The sequence below is a fragment of the Triturus cristatus genome, unplaced genomic scaffold (assembly GCF_964204655.1).
Source record: "Triturus cristatus unplaced genomic scaffold, aTriCri1.1 SCAFFOLD_262, whole genome shotgun sequence".
Taxonomy (NCBI): Eukaryota; Metazoa; Chordata; class Amphibia; order Caudata; family Salamandridae; genus Triturus; species Triturus cristatus.
In genome coordinates, this window is record NW_028187334.1 from 667,474 (window position 1) to 686,117 (window position 18,644).

The 18,644-nt window shown below is 43.7% G+C and overlaps 10 non-coding genes across 10 annotated transcripts; all 10 read left to right on the forward strand.

The window, feature by feature from the left end:
• The first annotated feature begins 8,043 nt into the window (after positions 1-8,043).
• Positions 8,044-8,126, forward strand: TRNAL-CAG (transfer RNA leucine (anticodon CAG)). Its single transcript has one exon. It is a non-coding gene; the product is annotated as a tRNA-Leu (tRNA).
• A 186-nt stretch (positions 8,127-8,312) lies between these two features.
• On the forward strand, positions 8,313-8,395 carry TRNAL-AAG (transfer RNA leucine (anticodon AAG)). Its single transcript has one exon. It is a non-coding gene; the product is annotated as a tRNA-Leu (tRNA).
• Positions 8,396-9,419: 1,024 nt separating this feature from the next.
• On the forward strand, positions 9,420-9,502 carry TRNAL-UAG (transfer RNA leucine (anticodon UAG)). Its single transcript has one exon. It is a non-coding gene; the product is annotated as a tRNA-Leu (tRNA).
• Positions 9,503-10,134: 632 nt separating this feature from the next.
• On the forward strand, positions 10,135-10,217 carry TRNAL-CAG (transfer RNA leucine (anticodon CAG)). The gene has a single exon. It is a non-coding gene; the product is annotated as a tRNA-Leu (tRNA).
• Positions 10,218-12,226: 2,009 nt separating this feature from the next.
• TRNAL-CAG (transfer RNA leucine (anticodon CAG)) lies at positions 12,227-12,309 on the forward strand. Its single transcript has one exon. It is a non-coding gene; the product is annotated as a tRNA-Leu (tRNA).
• A 186-nt stretch (positions 12,310-12,495) lies between these two features.
• TRNAL-AAG (transfer RNA leucine (anticodon AAG)) lies at positions 12,496-12,578 on the forward strand. Its single transcript has one exon. It is a non-coding gene; the product is annotated as a tRNA-Leu (tRNA).
• Positions 12,579-13,602: 1,024 nt separating this feature from the next.
• TRNAL-UAG (transfer RNA leucine (anticodon UAG)) lies at positions 13,603-13,685 on the forward strand. Its single transcript has one exon. It is a non-coding gene; the product is annotated as a tRNA-Leu (tRNA).
• Positions 13,686-14,317: 632 nt separating this feature from the next.
• TRNAL-CAG (transfer RNA leucine (anticodon CAG)) lies at positions 14,318-14,400 on the forward strand. The gene has a single exon. It is a non-coding gene; the product is annotated as a tRNA-Leu (tRNA).
• A 1,294-nt stretch (positions 14,401-15,694) lies between these two features.
• TRNAL-UAG (transfer RNA leucine (anticodon UAG)) lies at positions 15,695-15,777 on the forward strand. The gene has a single exon. It is a non-coding gene; the product is annotated as a tRNA-Leu (tRNA).
• A 2,007-nt stretch (positions 15,778-17,784) lies between these two features.
• Positions 17,785-17,867, forward strand: TRNAL-UAG (transfer RNA leucine (anticodon UAG)). Its single transcript has one exon. It is a non-coding gene; the product is annotated as a tRNA-Leu (tRNA).
• Positions 17,868-18,644: the final 777 nt, after the last annotated feature.

The following is an 18,644-nucleotide window of genomic DNA, read 5'->3' on the forward strand; positions in this document are numbered from 1 at the left end:
CAATCATGTGCCAGTGGGTCTGTTCCACTTAATGGCAAAAGTGTGGCAGGATTTAATGTACTACAACGTCTGATTTCTATGTGTGGCTGAAACAATGTGAGTTCGTAACCTGTCAGTCGTGCTATAGTCAAGTGTTGTGTTTGTGTCCGGTTCAAGAGAACCTCTACTGCGTGTGGTACTTGTACTGTCAATTGATGTCCTAACACTATGGAATCGCTTTGTCTGATCGCTAGAGCTGTTGCTGCAACTGATTTCAGACACGCAGGAAGAGCTTGAGCTACGGGATCTAATGTGCTAGAAAAGTAAGCACATGGCTTGTGTGATCCTGCTTGTTCCTGAGTGAGTACTGACAAAGCAGTACCTTCACGTTCCGTAACAAAGAGTGTAAAAGGCTTACTGTAACATGGTGTCGCTAAAACAGGTGCTTGGCATAAAGCTTTCTTTAAGTCTTCAAAAGCTTGTGTATGTTCTGGAGTCCAAGGGAGGACAGTCGATGTCGCTGCCTCCTGGGTTGTCAACTGAATGAGTGGTTTTGCTAAAAATGCATATTGGGGAATCCACTGCCTGCAGTACGAAGTGAGGCCTATAAAGGCCCGTACCTCCTTTTGTGTCTTGGGTGGTGGCATGTTTACAATTAACTGGATGCGGTCAGGTGTGAGCTGTCTCCCCCATTTGGACAGCAAGTGCCCTAGGTACACAACTTGCTGGGCACAGAATAGCAGCTTCGAAGGGGACACCTTGTGCCCCTTGTCGGCCAGAAAATGTAAAACCGTCAGTGATGCTTTTTCACATTCGGGTTCGCTTCGCGCGGTGATCAGCAGATCATCGACATACTGAAGCAGTGCAGTGTTAACTGGCATGTGGATACTGTCAAGTTGTCTTTTCAGTGCTTGGCTGTAGATGCTAGGACTTTCTGTAAATCCTTGAGGCGCACGTGCGAATTTAAAACTTCGTCCATTTAAACTAAATCCGAACAAATATTGGCTTTCCGGATCGATTGGGACGCTAAAGAAGGCGTTCTTGAGGTCAATTACAGTAAAGAACGTTGCCTCCGAATCAATAGCTGTCAGTAATGAAGAGATATCTGGGACCACGGGATATTGTGGTACAATGCATTTATTCAATTCGCGCAGATCAATAACTAATCGATATACTGGGGGTGCTTTTGGATCCGTTCGTTTAAGAATCGGAATGATCGGAGAATTACATACATTGGAGTCGGTTTCTACAACCACTCCTTGTGTAATGAGCTCGTCAATGATTTGCAGTAAAGCCACTACAGCATCTGGAGGTAACTTGTATTGTCGCATTCGTGGTAATACCACTCCTGCTTTGAGTGTGACTCGATATGGTGTAATGTGCATACAACCTACATCAGTGGGGCCTTTTGCCCATAAATGTGCAGGTAGATTCTGTAACCGGTGATCCATGTCTCTAGACACGTAGTGACCTTTAAAGTCACGCAAAAATAGTCGTACTCCGTCCGGAGAACAACATATTATAGCTCCTAGAGCTTTCAATGTTTTTATACCTAACAAGTTTTCTGGGCATGATTTTGTAAGCAATAGATCTGTAGTCCGTGTCAATGGACCAACTGTAAATGCAAGCGGTTGCGATACTTCGTTAATAGTAGGCTTTCCTGAAAAACCAAGGGAAATATTTTGTGAGCCTGAGAGGGGTGCCCCTGGGACTTCGTCGTGACTTATAGTTGTTCTGCTTGCCCCTGTATCAAGTAGAAACTTTCTGTCTTTCCCTAATACTTGACTCTGTACATAAGGACCCTCTTGATCTACAGGAACCTCAATAAGGGGTAAGCCAACTTCCCTCTCTAGGCTATTTCATGTGTAGCGCTGATAATCTGGATAGTCATTTTGTGCATACTGGTACATCTGTTGTGTCGTGTTTTGTGTTGCAGCAATAGGCTGTGGCTGTGGTTGTGGCTGTGGTACCACTACGGTCTGTTGTGGAACCGGCATAGACTGTACATGTTGAGGTGCTTGTTGTTGGATCTGATCCTGTCTAGGCGGACGTGGTCTCTCTTTGGTTTTACCCGTAGAGATATTATGTTTCAGAACTGCACAGTCGTTTATATAATGACCTGGCTGTTTACAATAGTTGCATGTCCCTTTAACAGGAACCGCTGAATTACTGGACTGTGTCGCACCCTTTTTATGCCCGTCAGCTGGAACTGACTGAGCGACGAGCATTTTCATTTACGTGTCTTTCATACGTCTTTGTTCGTGTTCTTGTTCTTCTCTAATTCTATTCTGGTGGTACTGTAACATTTGTAACATTTGTGAAGGAGTGTTAGCTTGCCAAGTGCTCTCAACTTTCAATACTCTATTTTTAACCTGTGGCAGCGAATTCTCGACTAGTTTTGTTACAAAAAGATGTGGATATGACTCGTTACTTGCTTTCAGGCCGCTATTAATACCAAAACATTTTTCAAATCGGGAATAGAAATCACTAGTGTCTTCATCGGGTTTCTGTTTACAAGCTGAGATTGCTCCCCAATCTTCCTTTTTCGTAGTTAATAAACGTGGCAATACTTGTACTAATAATCCTGGCAATGCTTTTGTTCTCTCCCCAAGCCCTACGCCTGCGGTTCGGGCAGGTTCTTCGTTTTCTAATACTGTCCAATCAATCTTTTGGTCTCCCACTTCCCATTCTTTTTCTTTGAGTTTCTCATAAATACCGGCAGACAATAATACTTTCAATATTTTCATAATGTCGGGATAGGTATAATCACCCATGAGTAACATGTCCTTTAGTTCACGGTGAAAACCTGCTGGATCTTTGTCATGGCTGGGCACTAATTTTTTCATTTCCAATAGTTCTATTTTAGTTATGGGCGTGTACACAAACACGCGTCTAAAAGTATTATCATCATTTCTAACTGGGTGCACTTCGCGTAAGGGATTCTGTCTGTCTATGTAATACGTTTTTCTCTCCATGGAAGGAGCTGGATCATGTTCTGGACACAAAAAGGCACTATATCTATGTCGGTATTCTAGAATTACTTTAATTAGATCGGTACCTAGACCTCTCCATTTGTTCATGAGTAGTTCTATCAGTATATCAGGTAGGGGACCAGGATCGGAGTGTTGGCCTTTATATAATATAAGGAGATGTTGTATCATGTATATACTAGCTAAACGCTGTTCATCTGGGGCGAGATTCAGAAACGTGTGTGCTAGCGCATCATCACTGTATTTTTCAGGACTGTCAGCCCATTGTACTGCTGACCTGGCTAATTCTTGTTCATCCATAGAATCGAGCACATGGTACCCCCTTCGTTCTCGAAGTAATTTATCAGTAGCCTGGAAAAAGTGTTCAGGGGTCCTTGGATTTGATATAGCTGCTTGAAAAATTCTGTTACATTCTGGACGTATCGGACGTATTGTTTTATTAAAAGATCTTCCTTTTCCTACATAAGCTATCGTTTGTCTAGCTGGTAATTCTAATTGTCCTGTGTTCATTTCTGACTGTTCCTCCTCCTCTTCCTCTGATTCAGTTTTATCTGCTTCTAATCTTCTTTCATGTATTCGTTCTACTTCTTTTCTGATCCTTCGGCACATGACTTCTATACACTTCTGTTTATCATGTTTCCCGTCTGTTATATTCTGACCCCATCTGGTAAGTACTTGCATTTCCTCCGAATCTACCTCAGGCCTATCTCTGTTTCTGATCAAGCAGTTTATGAAAAAGCGTAACAATAATTTTTGCATGTCTACTTTCTGGTATTCCATGGCCTCGCCAATACTTTCAGGACCTTGCCCTGTTTGGACAAAGCGATATATTTTGTCTAGATGTTCAACCATTCCTGGTAACGTCATTAAATAGTTTGCAGCTCGTCGTAAACGTACTGAAGATAGCAACATTCTGTCGTGTTTACCTGGCACTGGATCATATCTACAATCTGTAAGAGGCTCATTTAATATATTGTCATTAGCTCTTTGGGGTGTACGTTGGTGTGCTAAATCCCTATAAGTCAATCTAGTTGCTGGTGGTGGCGTGGAAAAACCTCCTGTCGCACCTCCTGAGGTGCCAAGTCCAAAAGGATTTGTGGGGTGTAGGGTAGAGAGTGTGGGTGCAGAAAGGACTGTAGAAACAGATGGAATGTTTAGAACGTGAGGAGGACTTTGTTGCTGCGGAGGTGGGTGCAGCTGATCTTGGGGTTGAGCGTCATTAACAGGTGGTGTGCGTGGCTGCGCACCATTAGCATATTCGGGGGCTGCATCATCTAAATAGGAAGAGAGGAAAATGTCCTTTGCGGTCTTGGGATGTACTTTAATCGGGAGTAATGGAGGTGGCAGATCTTTTGGTACCTCCAAAGTGGCCTTAGGCAAACCCTCGGCCAGAAGAGGATACATACCATTCATAAGAGTGTTTCGTTGTCGGTCTACTTGTTCTGTTTTTACTCGGGTACCTTCGTCAATTAATATGTTTTCTCGGGCCTTTTCTGAATCTTCCCTACTTTTCTCTTCCTTTCTGAGCGCTTTCTCTGTGCGTCTATGCGATTCTTTACGCCATAGTTCAATGGCATCTTTCTGTGACTGTCTGGCTTTCTTTTTCCATAATGCTTCTTCTACTCTCATGATGCAATCTGCATCCCATGTTCCAGTAGCGGGCCATCTCTGACTCTCTGCTAAATCCTTGGTGTAGTCCACCCATAGATCAAGATATAATACGGCATCTAGGCCATGTTTATGGTACATAAAGTACCCTGGAGTGTCCCTAGGTGGGATGGGAACAGCTTCCTCGAGTATCCCTTTCCTAGTTTTTATCTGTCTTAATTTTGAAAATAACGGCATCTTGAACCTTGCTACTTAATTCTTACTCGGTCTTGAACACAATAATTACAAAAAGCACAATAATGAAGATCGAACAATCACTCATACCACGACATTTAAAACATATCACAACATTTTAGAACGTACAATAATAATTAAAATAAAACTCGTTAACTGCATAATACTAAATATACTGTATGTACTGCTAAACAGTACAGATACACTGCTAAAACAGTGCAGACCAGGTCTGTGTACCCAAACCCGTCTCGACCGGCACAAACTAATGTGCACGTCTAGATGCGTCCCCAGCAACGGTACTCACCGGGAAGCATGGAACGGAAGGCCTCGGAAGTCTGGACTGGACTAGACCAAACTGGACTGGACTCGGCTCGTGACTTAGATACTTCGGAACTTCGGAATCTGGTGGGCCTCTGTATACCTCGGATCTTGCTCTCTCAGCTAGGCTCTGGTCGGGATTCTCCGCACTCCTCACCGCCTCGTCTGGGTGTTGATCGCAGCCTCAGTCACCCCCGTTGGCCTGAGGGAGATACAGGAAATCCTGCGGGTACGCGTAATTGTCCGTCCGGCTGTGGCAGGAGACCGGGTCTGCAACGCACCTCCGGCGCGTGGGGTGTGAGAGGTGTCCCTATTCGGGCGCCAATTATGTGGTAAATTTAAATTACCTAGACTTAATTTATGCGGTAAAATACAATACGAATAACTCAGTAAAAATAAGAGGCAGAATCCGTGGTATTCGAGGGTATAATAGGGAATTTATTCCTTACAAAGGAATGATGATGGTTCGAACCAGGCAATCGAGTTCCGTCACCACGAAGGTTCAGGAAGGGATCAGCAATACATTATTGACAGGTTATAATATATATAGTAAATGCATTACAGTAAAGACAGATGCAGGAGGCGTAACAGCTGATAAGAATACACATACGTAATGAAAAAGGCGTTACAATAGGCGTGCATAAAGGCGTATACTAAAAACGTCATTATGATGATGACACAAGTGGGTGGATCCATAAGAGAATCCTGCAAAGTCAGCAAAAATATATGGCAGAGATGCGCGCGCAGCCGCATGACGTGTGATTGACGTGTAACTAGAGGGTGAAGGGAACTTGACATTTAGCCCTACATGAGGAGACAAAAGTCTGGGATGTCAGGACAACCTAGTCCCAAATCGTATCTAATATCTTGTGTTTAAGGAACTATATTATCTGGAAGGAAAGGTCTTTTCGGACAGAGCCTATTCTATACTGACTGCTAGTGCGTGTACAAGCGTCTAAGTGTCTACATGAGATGCGAGGGGGCATGGGCCTACCATGGTAACGAAAGTCATGAATTACTTGCACGGGGACAGTAAGGCCGGGCCCTTTGCTCTGCAGCTGGAGGGATGTTTACCTAAGCTACTAGACAGGAATGCATTTCTTGAGGAGCGGAGCAGATAACTTGAAGGCTGAATACAGTTTTGGCAGGCAACAGGCCGGGCTAGGCACCGTTGGCCGCGCAGGAAGTAAGACAAAGTTCATGGATACAGATGCAGGTCCAGGCTGGAGCATTCAGAGGCAGAAGCAGGAAAAGCTCGATGGCAGAATTCAGGGCCTACCTTGCCAGAGCTGGAAAACGTGAAAAGTATACCATATAAAGACGGTGGCAAGGCATACTTAGGAACGGAATATCTGACCCATTCATGGCAGATCTGAAAGAGGACATATTAACGTTGGACACAATTGTATTTGCGTCTTCATAGCTTGAAGTGGAGGGAACATACATGTACTTGTAGCATGTACATGGAGCCGTTGGGGTCTAGATAGGGGACACAATTGACCATAAAAATTCATATTTCCTCAATAGAGCGAGTGAGTGAGAAGGAGTGTTGTGGAAGGAGAGAATGAAACAAAGACAGAGTGAGTGAACGGCAGGGAGGCATAGAAGAGGAGTCTAGTAGTGAAGGAGACCTGCTTTTCCCTGCTCTTGACCTCCCACCCATCCCCAAACAACCACAAACATACCTTCTGTGCAAAGTTGGTATGCAGAATTTCACGCCTCAGCAAGTGAGGGTGAGTCCCAGGCCAGGGGCTAAAGAGCAAAAGAGTGCCTGTGCTCAGACTTTCCCTGCTAGGGATAGTTTATCTGGAACAAGGCCTACTCTCTTGTATCCAGCAAGGATCTAGAAATCCTGCATGAATCTGCAAGGCACATTGGCAGCATAAATTTGCATAAACTGCCCCACCTATTGCCTTCCTACTTCCTGTGCTGTAGTTGTTTGTGTAGAGAGAGAGGTCGCAGGCAAGGAAATGTTGTGAGTCGGATACAGGACCCTAAATAGCTGGTGAGAGGTATGTGGTGTTCTAAAAGCATGAAAACTGTATACCTGTGAAATAAAGTGCTTTCGTATGTGTTCTTCTGTGTTTATTGTCCTGTGCATAAAGTTGCACCTTGTGTTTGAAGGTTTAAATTATTTCAGGCTTGCATGGAGGTAGACGTTTCTGAGTACCTTTTATTCATTTCTTAAAAGCCTATACTGTCAGGATGGCCGAGAGGTCTAAGACGCTGTGTTTATGCCACAGTCTCCTTTGGAGGCGTGGGTTCGAATCCCACTTCTGACATGCCTTTTGGAGATTTAATCTCCTTTATCAGGTTAACATCTGATGGAAGTTGCATCTGTTGGTCTTCACTTGGCACGTTATTCTGTTCTCCTCTTGTCAAGAGAGATGGGGTTTCTCATATATTTAGGTTCTATAACGTCTTGCTGACAAAGCGCAATCCTTACCAAATGAGCATAGGACCCATGTAAGAGGTCATCTGGAAGAGTCATGCTCTTGTATGCCCTGGCCAGACGGGCCCTGCAAATTTGGAAGAATGCCATTCATCTGGTAGACAACTGGACTCCAGCACACTTACAGCAATTTCCTCAGGGCTTTGATCAGGGGCTGCTTAAATTTGCATACTCCACCCTATGTTGTGACTTTGAGATCCCTTGTTGAAATTGCTTTAGCCAGCCAAGAGGTGGCTATTGTCTCAATTTCAAAGCAGCTTTGAGCCGTTCAAGTGGCTGGTGAATAGCACTTTCTCTTTGTTCGCCTCAAAGTTCTAAAGAGTTCTCCATAGGTCCTGCTCTGTACAGATTGTTCAAAGATCTGTTGGAAGTGCATATAATAGGATAAATAAATTGAGGGCATTCCTTTTCAGTACCTCACCTGCATGGCTGTCTGGCCTCTGGAAGAAGCTGGGAAAGCAAGTCAGGATGGCCGAGTGGTCTAAGGCGCTGCGTTCAGGTCGCAGTCTCCTCTGGAGGGGTGGGTTCAAATCCCACTTCTGACAGTCCTGTGTTTACTCTACTTTTTTTCTTGAGAAATATGATCATTTCCCTCGCAGTGGCTTATAGGATTGTCTTCTTGGAAGAGTGCAGTGAGTTTTTTTCTTGCTCTAGCCACTATTGGCCTAAGCTCTGTGCATTTTTTGGTTCCTAATATATTTCTCACCCTTTAGATGAAAAAGCAGCATGGGGTCAGGATGGCCGAGTGGTCTAAGGCGCTGCGTTAAGGCCGCAGTCTCTCCTGGAGGCGTGGGTTCGAATCCCACTTCTGACAAAACTTGAATTCCATTTATTCTCTCAGTTCCTTTAGAATCTCAGCTAAAAATTGGCAATGTAAATAATATCTGAATAAGTACCAAACTTCAGTTTCAACTGCAAATGCATTTGCCCTATTCTATCTTTAACGTTAATGTAATATTCTTCTAGCACTCGTGGTGTTTTATATTTCTTTTGTGGGGTACTTTAAAAATCTTTTTTATGAAAGAAATGGGTTACATTAAGTCTTGTGATGTTTTAGGTTTCCAATAAGGAGGTTTAAAATTTTATGTCACGTAATTTTCAGATGCTTCATTCAAGAGCTGTTTCCACTATAGAATGCAGAGCAAGGGCAAAAATACAAGTGATAGAGCGAGTGAGTGAGAAGGAGTGTTGTGGAAGGAGAGAATGAAACAAAGACAGAGTGAGTGAATGGCAGGGAGGCATAGAAGAGGAGTCTAGTAGTGAAGGAGACCTGCTTTTCCCTGCTCTTGACCTCCCACCCATCCCCAAACAACCACAAGCATACCTTCTGTGCAAAGTTGGTATGCAGAATTTCACGCCTCAGCAAGTGAGGGTGAGTCCCAGGCCAGGGGCTAAAGAGCAAAAGAGTGCCTGTGCTCAGACTTTCCCTGCTAGGGATAGTTTATCTGGAACAAGTCCTTCTCTCTTGTATCCAGCAAGGATCTAGAAATCCTGCATGAATCTGCATGGCACATTGGCAGCATAAATTTGCATAAACTGCCCCACCTATTGCCTTCCTACTTCCTGTGCTGTAGTTGTTTGTGTAGAGAGAGAGGTCGCAGGCAAGGAAATGTTGTGAGTCGGATACAGGACCCTAAATAGCTGGTGAGAGGTATGTGGTGTTCTAAAAGCATGAAAACTGTATACCTGTGAAATAAAGTGCTTTCGTATGTGTTCTTCTGTGTTTATTGTCCTGTGCATAAAGTTGCACCTTGTGTTTGAAGGTTTAAATTATTTCAGGCTTGCATGGAGGTAGACGTTTCTGAGTAACTTTTATTCATTTCTTAAAAGCCTATACTGTCAGGATGGCCGAGAGGTCTAAGGCACTGTGTTTAGGCCACAGTCTTCTTTGGAGGCGTGGGTTCGAATCCCACTTCTGACATGCCTTTTGGAGATTTAATCTCCTTTATCAGGTTAACATCTGATGGAAGTTGCATCTGTTGGTCTTCACCTGGCACGTTATTCCGTTCTCCTCTTGTCAAGAGAGATGGGGTTTCTCATATATTTAGGTTCTATAACGTCTTGCTGACAAAGCGCAATCCTTACCAAATGAGCATAGGACCCATGTAAGAGGTCAACTGGAAGAGTCATGCTCTTGTATGCCCTGGCCAGACGGGCCCTGCAAATTTGGAAGAATGCCATGCATCTGGTAGACAACTGGACTCCAGCACACTTACAGCAATTTCCTTAGGGCTTTGATCAGGGGCTGCTTAAATTTGCATACTCCACCCTATGTTGTGACTTTGAGATCCCTTGTTGAAATTGCTTTAGCCAGCCAAGAGGTGGCTATTGTCTCAATTTCAAAGCAGCTTTGAGCCGTTCAAGTGGCTGGTGAATAGCACTTTCTCTTTGTTCGCCTCAAAGTTCTAAAGAGTTCTCCATAGGTCCTGCTCTGTACAGATTGTTCAAAGATCTGTTGGAAGTGCATATAATAGGATAAATAAATTGAGGGCATTCCTTTTCAGTACCTCACCTGCATGGCTGTCTGGCCTCTGGAAGATGTTGAGAAAGCAAGTCAGGATGGCCGAGTGGTCTAAGGCGCTGCGTTCAGGTCGCAGTCTCCTCTGGAGGCGTGGGTTCAAATCCCACTTCTGACAGTCCTGTGTTTACTCTAATTTTTTTTCTTGAGAAATATGATCATTTCCCTCGCAGTGGCTTATAGGATTGTCTTCTTGGAAGAGTGCAGTGAGTTTTTTTCTTGCTCTAGCCACTATTGGCCTAAGCTCTGTGCATTTTTTGGTTCCTAATATCTTTCTCACCCTTTAGATGACAAAGCAGCATGGGGTCAGGATGGCCGAGTGGTCTAAGGCGCTGCGTTAAGGCCGCAGTCTCTCCTGGAGGCGTGTGTTCGAATCCCACTTCTGACAAAACTTGAATTCCATTTTCTCTCTCAGTTCCTTTAGAATATCAGCTAAAAATTGGCAATGTAAATAATATCTGAATAAGTACCAAACTTCAGTTTCAACTGCAAATGCATTTGCCCTATTCTATCGTTAACGTTAATGTAATATTCTTCTAGCACTCGTGGTGTTTTATATGTCTTTTGTGGGGTACTTTAAAAATCTTTTTTATGAAAGAAATGGGTTACATTAAGTCTTGTGATGTTTTAGGTTTCCAATAAGGAGGTTTTAAATTTTATGTCACGTCATTTTCAGATGCTTCATTCAAGAGATGTTTCCACTATAGAATGCAGAGCAAGGGCAAAAATACAAGTGATAGAGCGAGTGAGTGAGAAGGAGTGTTGTGGAAGGAGAGAATGAATCAAAGACAGAGTGAGTGAACGGCAGGGAGGCATAGAAGAGGAGTCTAGTAGTGAAGGAGACCTGCTTTTCCCTGCTCTTGACCTCCCACCCATCCCCAAACAACCACAAACATACCTTCTGTGCAAAGTTGGTATGCAGAATTTCACGCCTCAGCAAGTGAGGGTGAGTCCCAGGCCAGATGCTAAAGAGCAAAAGAGTGCCTGTGCTCAGACTTTCCCTGCTAGGGATAGTTTATCTGGAACAAGGCCTACTCTCTTGTATCCAGCAAGGATCTAGAAATACTGCATGAATCTGCAAGGCACATTGGCAGCATAAATTTGCATAAACTGCCCCACCTATTGCCTTCCTACTTCCTGTGCTGTAGTTGTTTGTGTAGAGAGAGAGGTCGCAGGCAAGGAAATGTTGTCAGTCGGATACAGGACCCTAAATAGCTGGTGAGAGGTATGTGGTGTTCTAAAAGCATGAAAACTGTATACCTGTGAAATAAAGTGCTTTCGTATGTGTTCTTCTGTGTTTATTGTCCTGTGCATAAAGTTGCACCTTGTGTTTGAAGGTTTAAATTATTTCAGGCTTGCATGGAGGTAGACGTTTCTGAGTACCTTTTATTCATTTCTTAAAAGCCTATACTGTCAGGATGGCCGAGAGGTCTAAGACGCTGTGTTTAGGCCACAGTCTCCTTTGGAGGCGTGGGTTCGAATCCCACTTCTGACATGCCTTTTGGAGATTTAATCTCCTTTATCAGGTTAACATCTGATGGAAGTTGCATCTGTTGGTCTTCACTTGGCACGTTATTCTGTTCTCCTCTTGTCAAGAGAGATGGGGTTTCTCATATATTTAGGTTCTATAACGTCTTGCTGACAAAGCGCAATCCTTACCAAATGAGCATAGGACCCATGTAAGAGGTCATCTGGAAGAGTCATGCTCTTGTATGCCCTGGCCAGACGGGCCCTGCAAATTTGGAAGAATGCCATTCATCTGGTAGACAACTGGACTCCAGCACACTTACAGCAATTTCCTCAGGGCTTTGATCAGGGGCTGCTTAAATTTGCATACTCCACCCTATGTTGTGACTTTGAGATCCCTTGTTGAAATTGCTTTAGCCAGCCAAGAGGTGGCTATTGTCTCAATTTCAAAGCAGCTTTGAGCCGTTCAAGTGGCTGGTGAATAGCACTTTCTCTTTGTTCGCCTCAAAGTTCTAAAGAGTTCTCCATAGGTCCTGCTCTGTACAGATTGTTCAAAGATCTGTTGGAAGTGCATATAATAGGATAAATAAATTGAGGGCATTCCTTTTCAGTACCTCACCTGCATGGCTGTCTGGCCTCTGGAAGAAGCTGGGAAAGCAAGTCAGGATGGCCGAGTGGTCTAAGGCGCTGCGTTCAGGTCGCAGTCTCCTCTGGAGGGGTGGGTTCAAATCCCACTTCTGACAGTCCTGTGTTTACTCTACTTTTTTTCTTGAGAAATATGATCATTTCCCTCGCAGTGGCTTATAGGATTGTCTTCTTGGAAGAGTGCAGTGAGTTTTTTTCTTGCTCTAGCCACTATTGGCCTAAGCTCTGTGCATTTTTTGGTTCCTAATATATTTCTCACCCTTTAGATGAAAAAGCAGCATGGGGTCAGGATGGCCGAGTGGTCTAAGGCGCTGCGTTAAGGCCGCAGTCTCTCCTGGAGGCGTGGGTTCGAATCCCACTTCTGACAAAACTTGAATTCCATTTATTCTCTCAGTTCCTTTAGAATCTCAGCTAAAAATTGGCAATGTAAATAATATCTGAATAAGTACCAAACTTCAGTTTCAACTGCAAATGCATTTGCCCTATTCTATCTTTAACGTTAATGTAATATTCTTCTAGCACTCGTGGTGTTTTATATTTCTTTTGTGGGGTACTTTAAAAATCTTTTTTATGAAAGAAATGGGTTACATTAAGTCTTGTGATGTTTTAGGTTTCCAATAAGGAGGTTTAAAATTTTATGTCACGTAATTTTCAGATGCTTCATTCAAGAGCTGTTTCCACTATAGAATGCAGAGCAAGGGCAAAAATACAAGTGATAGAGCGAGTGAGTGAGAAGGAGTGTTGTGGAAGGAGAGAATGAAACAAAGACAGAGTGAGTGAATGGCAGGGAGGCATAGAAGAGGAGTCTAGTAGTGAAGGAGACCTGCTTTTCCCTGCTCTTGACCTCCCACCCATCCCCAAACAACCACAAGCATACCTTCTGTGCAAAGTTGGTATGCAGAATTTCACGCCTCAGCAAGTGAGGGTGAGTCCCAGGCCAGGGGCTAAAGAGCAAAAGAGTGCCTGTGCTCAGACTTTCCCTGCTAGGGATAGTTTATCTGGAACAAGTCCTTCTCTCTTGTATCCAGCAAGGATCTAGAAATCCTGCATGAATCTGCATGGCACATTGGCAGCATAAATTTGCATAAACTGCCCCACCTATTGCCTTCCTACTTCCTGTGCTGTAGTTGTTTGTGTAGAGAGAGAGGTCGCAGGCAAGGAAATGTTGTGAGTCGGATACAGGACCCTAAATAGCTGGTGAGAGGTATGTGGTGTTCTAAAAGCATGAAAACTGTATACCTGTGAAATAAAGTGCTTTCGTATGTGTTCTTCTGTGTTTATTGTCCTGTGCATAAAGTTGCACCTTGTGTTTGAAGGTTTAAATTATTTCAGGCTTGCATGGAGGTAGACGTTTCTGAGTAACTTTTATTCATTTCTTAAAAGCCTATACTGTCAGGATGGCCGAGAGGTCTAAGGCACTGTGTTTAGGCCACAGTCTTCTTTGGAGGCGTGGGTTCGAATCCCACTTCTGACATGCCTTTTGGAGATTTAATCTCCTTTATCAGGTTAACATCTGATGGAAGTTGCATCTGTTGGTCTTCACCTGGCACGTTATTCCGTTCTCCTCTTGTCAAGAGAGATGGGGTTTCTCATATATTTAGGTTCTATAACGTCTTGCTGACAAAGCGCAATCCTTACCAAATGAGCATAGGACCCATGTAAGAGGTCAACTGGAAGAGTCATGCTCTTGTATGCCCTGGCCAGACGGGCCCTGCAAATTTGGAAGAATGCCATGCATCTGGTAGACAACTGGACTCCAGCACACTTACAGCAATTTCCTTAGGGCTTTGATCAGGGGCTGCTTAAATTTGCATACTCCACCCTATGTTGTGACTTTGAGATCCCTTGTTGAAATTGCTTTAGCCAGCCAAGAGGTGGCTATTGTCTCAATTTCAAAGCAGCTTTGAGCCGTTCAAGTGGCTGGTGAATAGCACTTTCTCTTTGTTCGCCTCAAAGTTCTAAAGAGTTCTCCATAGGTCCTGCTCTGTACAGATTGTTCAAAGATCTGTTGGAAGTGCATATAATAGGATAAATAAATTGAGGGCATTCCTTTTCAGTACCTCACCTGCATGGCTGTCTGGCCTCTGGAAGATGTTGAGAAAGCAAGTCAGGATGGCCGAGTGGTCTAAGGCGCTGCGTTCAGGTCGCAGTCTCCTCTGGAGGCGTGGGTTCAAATCCCACTTCTGACAGTCCTGTGTTTACTCTAATTTTTTTTCTTGAGAAATATGATCATTTCCCTCGCAGTGGCTTATAGGATTGTCTTCTTGGAAGAGTGCAGTGAGTTTTTTTCTTGCTCTAGCCACTATTGGCCTAAGCTCTGTGCATTTTTTGGTTCCTAATATCTTTCTCACCCTTTAGATGACAAAGCAGCATGGGGTCAGGATGGCCGAGTGGTCTAAGGCGCTGCGTTAAGGCCGCAGTCTCTCCTGGAGGCGTGTGTTCAAATCCCACTTCTGACAAAACTTGAATTCCATTTTCTCTATCAGTTCCTTTAGAATATCAGCTAAAAATTGGCAATGTAAATAATATCTGAATAAGTACCAAACTTCAGTTTCAACTGCAAATGCATTTGCCCTATTCTATCGTTAACGTTAATGTAATATTCTTCTAGCACTCGTGGTGTTTTATATGTCTTTTGTGGGGTACTTTAAAAATCTTTTTTATGAAAGAAATGGGTTACATTAAGTCTTGTGATGTTTTAGGTTTCCAATAAGGAGGTTTTAAATTTTATGTCACGTCATTTTCAGATGCTTCATTCAAGAGATGTTTCCACTATAGAATGCAGAGCAAGGGCAAAAATACAAGTGATAGAGCGAGTGAGTGAGAAGGAGTGTTGTGGAAGGAGAGAATGAATCAAAGACAGAGTGAGTGAACGGCAGGGAGGCATAGAAGAGGAGTCTAGTAGTGAAGGAGACCTGCTTTTCCCTGCTCTTGACCTCCCACCCATCCCCAAACAACCACAAACATACCTTCTGTGCAAAGTTGGTATGCAGAATTTCACGCCTCAGCAAGTGAGGGTGAGTCCCAGGCCAGATGCTAAAGAGCAAAAGAGTGCCTGTGCTCAGACTTTCCCTGCTAGGGATAGTTTATCTGGAACAAGGCCTACTCTCTTGTATCCAGCAAGGATCTAGAAATACTGCATGAATCTGCAAGGCACATTGGCAGCATAAATTTGCATAAACTGCCCCACCTATTGCCTTCCTACTTGTTGTGCTGTAGTTGTTTGTGTAGAGAGAGAGGTCGCAGGCAAAGAAATGTTGTCAGTCGGATACAGGACCCTAAATAGCTGGTGAGAGGTATGTGGTGTTCTAAAAGCATGAAAACTGTATACCTGTGAAATAAAGTGCTTTCGTATGTGTTCTTCTGTGTTTATTGTCCTGTGCATAAAGTTGCACCTTGTGTTTGAAGGTTTAAATTATTTCAGGCTTGCATGGAGGTAGACGTTTCTGAGTAACTTTTATTCATTTCTTAAAAGCCTATACTGTCAGGATGGCCGAGAGGTCTAAGGCGCTGTGTTTAGGCCACAGTCTCCTTTGGAGGCGTGGGTTCAAATCCCACTTCTGACATGCCTTTTGGAGATTTAATCTCCTTTATCAGGTTAACATCTGATGGAAGTTGCATCTGTTGGTCTTCACTTGGCACGTTATTCCGTTCTCCTCTTGTCAAGAGAGATGGGGTTTCTCATATATTTAGGTTCTATAACGTCTTGCTGACAAAGCGCAATCCTTACCAAATGAGCATAGGACCCATGTAAGAGGTCATCTGGAAGAGTCATGCTCTTGTATGCCCTGGCCAGACGGGCCCTGCAAATTTGGAAGAATGCCATTCATCTGGTAGACAACTGGACTCCAGCACACTTACAGCAATTTCCTCAGGGCTTTGATCAGGGGCTGCTTAAATTTGCATACTCCACCCTATGTTGTGACTTTGAGATCCCTTGTTGAAATTGCTTTAGCCAGCCAAGAGGTGGCTATTGTCTCAATTTCAAAGCAGCTTTGAGCCGTTCAAGTGGCTGGTGAATAGCACTTTCTCTTTGTTCGCCTCAAAGTTCTAAAGAGTTCTCCATAGGTCCTGCTCTGTACAGATTGTTCAAAGATCTGTTGGAAGTGCATATAATAGGATAAATAAATTGAGGGCATTCCTTTTCAGTACCTCACCTGCATGGCTGTCTGGCCTCTGGAAGAAGCTGGGAAAGCAAGTCAGGATGGCCGGTTTGTCTAAGGCGCTGCGTTCAGGTCGCAGTCTCCTCTGGAGGTGTGGGTTCAAATCCCACTTCTGACAGTCCTGTGTTTACTCTACTTTTTTTCTTGAGAAATATGATCATTTCCCTCGCAGTGGCTTATAGGATTGTCTTCTTGGAAGAGTGCAGTGAGTTTTTTTCTTGCTCTAGCCACTATTGGCCTAAGCTCTGTGCATTTTTTGGTTCCTAATATATTCCTCACCCTTTAGATGATAAGCAGCATGGGGTCAGGATGGCCGAGTGGTCTAAGGCGCTGCGTTAAGGCATCAGTCTCTCCTGGAGGCGTGGGTTCAAATCCCACTTCTGACAAAACTTGAATTCCATTTTCTCTCTCAGTTCCTTTAGAATCTCGGCTAAAAATTGGCAATGTAAATAATATCTGAATAAGTACCAAACTTCAGTTTCAACTGCAAATGCATTTGCCCTATTCTATCTTTAACGTTAATGTAATATTCTTCTAGCACTCGTGGTGTTTTATATTTCTTTTGTGGGGTACTTTAAAAATCTTTTTTATGAAAGAAATGGGTTACATTAAGTCTTGTGATGTTTTAGGTTTCCAATAAGGAGGTTTAAAATTTTATGTCACGTCATTTTCAGATGCTTCATTCAAGAGCTGTTTCCACTATAGAATGCAGAGCAAGGGCAAAAATACAAGTGATAGAGCGAGTGAGTGAGAAGGAGTGTTGTGGAAGGAGAGAATGAAACAAAGACAGAGTGAGTGAATGGCAGGGAGGCATAGAAGAGGAGTCTAGTAGTGAAGGAGACCTGCTTTTCCCTGCTCTTGACCTCCCACCCATCCCCAAACAACCACAAGCATACCTTCTGTGCAAAGTTGGTATGCAGAATTTCACGCCTCAGCAAGTGAGGGTGAGTCCCAGGCCAGGGGCTAAAGAGCAAAAGAGTGCCTGTGCTCAGACTTTCCCTGCTAGGGATAGTTTATCTGGAACAAGTCCTTCTCTCTTGTATCCAGCAAGGATCTAGAAATCCTGCATGAATCTGCATGGCACATTGGCAGCATAAATTTGCATAAACTGCCCCACCTATTGCCTTCCTACTTCCTGTGCTGTAGTTGTTTGTGTAGAGAGAGAGGTCGCAGGCAAGGAAATGTTGTGAGTCGGATACAGGACCCTAAATAGCTGGTGAGAGGTATGTGGTGTTCTAAAAGCATGAAAACTGTATACCTGTGAAATAAAGTGCTTTCGTATGTGTTCTTCTGTGTTTATTGTCCTGTGCATAAAGTTGCACCTTGTGTTTGAAGGTTTAAATTATTTCAGGCTTGCATGGAGGTAGACGTTTCTGAGTAACTTTTATTCATTTCTTAAAAGCCTATACTGTCAGGATGGCCGAGAGGTCTAAGGCACTGTGTTTAGGTCACAGTCTTCTTTGGAGGCGTGGGTTCGAATCCCACTTCTGACATGCCTTTTGGAGATTTAATCTCCTTTATCAGGTTAACATCTGATGGAAGTTGCATCTGTTGGTCTTCACCTGGCACGTTATTCCGTTCTCCTCTTGTCAAGAGAGATGGGGTTTCTCATATATTTAGGTTCTATAACGTCTTGCTGACAAAGCGCAATCCTTACCAAATGAGCATAGGACCCATGTAAGAGGTCAACTGGAAGAGTCATGCTCTTGTATGCCCTGGCCAGACGGGCCCTGCAAATTTGGAAGAATGCCATGCATCTGGTAGACAACTGGACTCCAGCACACTTACAGCAATTTCCTTAGGGCTTTGATCAGGGGCTGCTTAAATTTGCATACTCCACCCAATGTTGTGACTTTGAGATCCCTTGTTGAAATTGCTTTAGCCAGCCAAGAGGTGGCTATTGTCTCAATTTCAAAGCAGCTTTGAGCCGTTCAAGTGGCTGGTGAATAGCACTTTCTCTTTGTTCGCCTCAAAGTTCTAAAGAGTTCTCCATAGGTCCTGCTCTGTACAGATTGTTCAAAGATCTGTTGGAAGTGCATATAATAGGATAAATAAAATGAGGGCATTCCTTTTCAGTACCTCACCTGCATGGCTGTCTGGCCTCTGGAAGATGTTGAGAAAGCAAGTCAGGATGGCCGAGTGGTCTAAGGCGCTGCGTTCAGGTCGCAGTCTCCTCTGGAGGCGTGGGTTCAAATCCCACTTCTTGCAGTCCTGTGTTTACTCTAATTTTTTTTCTTGAGAAATATGATCATTTCCCTCGCAGTGGCTTA